Source organism: Bidens hawaiensis, unplaced genomic scaffold, assembly GCF_021521415.1.
Source record: "Bidens hawaiensis isolate Kalapana, Puna unplaced genomic scaffold, B.hawaiensis_p1.1 tig00006950_1, whole genome shotgun sequence".
NCBI classification, from domain to species: domain Eukaryota; kingdom Viridiplantae; phylum Streptophyta; class Magnoliopsida; order Asterales; family Asteraceae; genus Bidens; species Bidens hawaiensis.
Window position 1 is genome coordinate 30,724 of NW_027491476.1, and position 4,277 is coordinate 35,000.

The window sequence follows — 4,277 nt, forward strand, 5'->3', positions numbered from 1 at the left end:
AAGAGCTAAAGTAGCTCCGAGAAAAACTGTTATTATCCCTATCAAAGAGATAAAATTCATTATGTGGGGTATGACTATGAAAAGAGGCATAAGTCGAGCTACAAGAAAAATTCCCGCAGCTACCATCGTAGCTACATGTATAAGGGCCGAAATAGGAGTCAACCCTTCCATTGCATCAGGTAACCTTACATGAAGGGGAAATTGCACAGATTTAGCAATCGCACCGGCAAATAATAGAAAAGCGCACAAAGTAACAAACACAAAATTGACTTCATTATTAGAAATCAAGTTATTGAATATTTGGAATAAATCACGAAATTCGAAACTCCCCGTTATCCAATAAAACCCTAAAATGCCTAATAATAAACCAAAATCACCAACACGATTAGTTACAAATGCTTTTTGACAAGCCTTTGCTGCAACAGGTCGTGTGAACCAAAATCCTATTAATAGATACGAACACATTCCAACCAATTCCCAAAAAATATAAATTTGTATCAAATTTGAACTAGTAACTAATCCCAAATGGAAGTACTGAAAAACTCATATAAGCAAAAAATCTCAAGTATCCGTGATCATGAGACATATAATTATCACTATAAATAAGAACCATAATTCCAACAGTAGTGATTAATATTGACATAATAGAAGTAAGTGGATCGATCAAGTATCCGAATTCTAAAGAAAAATCATTATTGATAATCCAAGACCATACATATTGATAGACAGAACTGCTATTTATTTGCTGAATAGACAGATTGATAGAAAAAATCATGACTATACTTAACAATAAAACACTCTGAAAAGCCCACATACGACGAAGACTCTTTGTTGCCGTCGGGAAAAGAAGAAGTCCTAGCCCTATTAACATAGGAACTGGAAGTGGAAGAAAATGTATTATCCACGCATATTGATATGTCTGTTCCATAAAAAAAAATTTTATTCTTAATTAATTGTTTCCGATTCACCGGATCTTGCCTATTTCGAAAAAAGTTAATAAAAAATCAAGATATGCACTAACTTATTGAATCATTTTATATTAGTATTTATTCCGAGTCTTTTTAAAATCGTTCAAATAAAAAAAAAAGAAGTTATAATTGGTCAACTTATATGCCCAAGTGACATATAAAAACGAATACTGATAATAGTAAAATAACAATAGAGCAAGGATCTAAATTTAAGCTAAAAAGAGTACTTTATCCTGATATGAATTATATGATTAACTAAGAGCATCGATCTAATGAAAAAAAACCTTGATTTTAGTTAGTTTATTCCAACTCATTAACTAATTCATTATGGGATTGCTTTTCAATCAAAACAATTTATTAGTAAAGTTATTAGTAAAGTTTAGAAGATTATAGATCTAAAATGAACTTTTTTGATCGATAAAGAATAAAAAATGACTGAGATATTTTTTATGAAACCACGTATCCTTTAACAGATTTATTAATAGTCTCGTTCAAATTTTCAAATTGAAGGTTTATTGTTTTCTCAAGTTTGACTAAAAAAAGACTCAATTTTTCAGTCAAAAGTTTATAATCCTTTGAGGAATTTTATTCTATGTAAATAAAGTATAGAATGAGTAAAATAAGGGTCTTTTAGGTTCTTTATTGATTTTATTAAGTTTGATTTAGTAGATTATAAAGAGATAACTTTGAGAGATAAACAACGAGAACTAAAAGTTCCAAACCAAAATGTTTGGATTTACTAATAGCGTATGGAATCAAAATTTTGTTATTTTGAGTCGTTTTTTATAAAATTTTCACCGATCTTTGATATATCTAAATCTAAATTTCTTTTTTATGAAAAGAATCTTATTTAGACAAAAAATAGATATAGATAATGAATAAGAAAAAAGAATTCGTTTGAACAATAGATGTCTTTCACATCCAACTATAACAACGAGTAACTTTTAAATGACAGTTCCAAAAAAACGTACTTCGATATCAAAAACGCGTATTCGTAAAAATATTTGGAAAAGGAAAGGATATGGGGCGTCGTTAAAAGCTTTGTCATTAGGGAAATCTCTTTCTACCGGTAATTCAAAAAGTTTTTTTGTACGACAAACAAATAAGTCCTAAAATATAAGTCCTAAAATATCGGAATAATCAGAATGGATTTTACTAAAAAAAAAAAAGTCTCAGTAATTTGTTAATATCAAAGTTAATCTAAAATGAACAATTGGCAGTCCCTATTCTAATCAATATGAAATAGACCCTTCATTTTAGAAACCGCTCTATTAATTCTTTATAACGCAATCTATTTTGTTTTGACAAATAAGCCAGCAACCGTTGACGTTTTCCCAAAATTTTCCGCAGACCTCTCTAAGATAAATAGTCTTTTTTGTGCAATTCCAAATGTGAAGTAAGTCTCCGTATCTTATTGGTGAAACTTACTACTTGAAATTCAACAGATCCTCTGTTTTCTTTGTTTTCTTCTTGTTCTTTCAAAAGAATTGAAATAAATGAATTTTTTACCACAAAATAATTTGATACTCCCCTTTTTGCAGATATTGATTTTATTGATCAGTAATAATAATGTCATAAATTTTCATGTAGTATACACAACAATCATAATTTCTTTATATTCATTTTATCAATTAACATTAACCTATTTTTGAGTTCATTTGCCCAGTGATACAAAAAGACGATACCAAATAGTTTATCTTTTTATTTATTTATAGCTTGAATTGATACGCCATTTCCTTATAATTTATCCTAATAGGACAGTACATGTGTGCATCGGGTTACTTGCATATAACATGGATATTTACAGATCACGGACAGCAGAAAAAATGAAAAAAGATGATTGATAGAACAACAGAATATATAGGAAACTCAAAATTTTCTATTATGGATACATATATATCCTTAACATACTAAAGCGGCTCCCATTATTGGTGTCAAACCAATAGCGATTCATACAAGCTAAATCCTCTAATCGATAATTAGGCCAAAAAAAGAACTTTAATTTAATTAATTCATTTTTTTTATGTCAAAATTTTCACTTTCATCCAAAAATTGACTCCAGTTTTTTATCTTGTTCTCCATGCAAAATAATTGATTTCTATGCACATTATTTTGATTCTTTAAATTGAAAGAAATTAGAATTCTCAATTCTCTACGACGTCTAGACGATAAAATTTTTTCAGGAACAAGCAAATTAGAATTCTTTTTGTCTCTATTTAGAGTTTTTCTTTTATGTCTTGGAATGGATTCATCAAAATGATTCTTAGCAACATTTTGGGGGTTTCGGTATCTTTGATTACTTTGGTGCTTACTTTTATGAACCAATGAAATACCTATGATTTGATACATAAAAAACGATCCATCATTTTTTACAGATAGACGGGCAGGTTCCATAATCAAAATTCCCTTTTTCGTTAATTGTGTAAGATTTAAACGTCTCCTCATTATATCCAGATTCATTTCTTTCCTTTGAATATAGGATATAGTAATATTTCTTACATTTATGAGGCTAACCAGGAGACCGTATATCTGGATATTATTCATCATTTTTTGATTCAATTGATTCAAACGTCCAGTCCATCTTAATTGCAAAGGAAAATCTCCTTTAAATAATATGTTTAGTTTTTCATTTGATTCTAAAAAAGATTCTTCAATATTGTTTTGATTCTTTAATTCAAAATATTGTTTTGAATTGGATGGGCTAAAATTTAAAAAATCCTCACCCTCCTCTTGCCTTCCTTTTCTATTTTGATCATTTTTTCTCGAGCCGTTAGAGGAGAAAGCTTCTTATACTGTTCTAGGGGGGGTTTCTTTTTCATCTACATCTATCCCGATGAGCCATCTATCGAATCGTTGCAATTGATGTTCGATCCCGAAGAGAAGGAAGAGATCTTCGGAAAGTGGGTTTTTATGATCCTATCAAGAATCAAACTTATTTAAACGTTCCCGCTATTCTCTATTTCCTTGAAAAAGGCGCTCAGCCTACAGGAACTGTTCAGGATATTTTAAAAAAGGCAGAGGTTTTTAAGGAACTTTGCTCTAATCAAATGAAATTAAATTAAATTAAGGAAATAAAAACTAAGGATAGGATAGTGATTTCTATATCATTTTGGATATCTTTTCTATACTATGTTTTTTTATTTCCTTATTTTTTTCTTGCTCTACTTATTTTCATATCTTCGTATCTATTTATCATTGCTTTTATAGAATCTTTTTCTAAGTAAACCTTATTTGGTGGATCCTTACAAATATAGAAAATTCTGACATTACCTGCAGTTTTCATTCGAACTCTAATACCAAGTAAGAAAC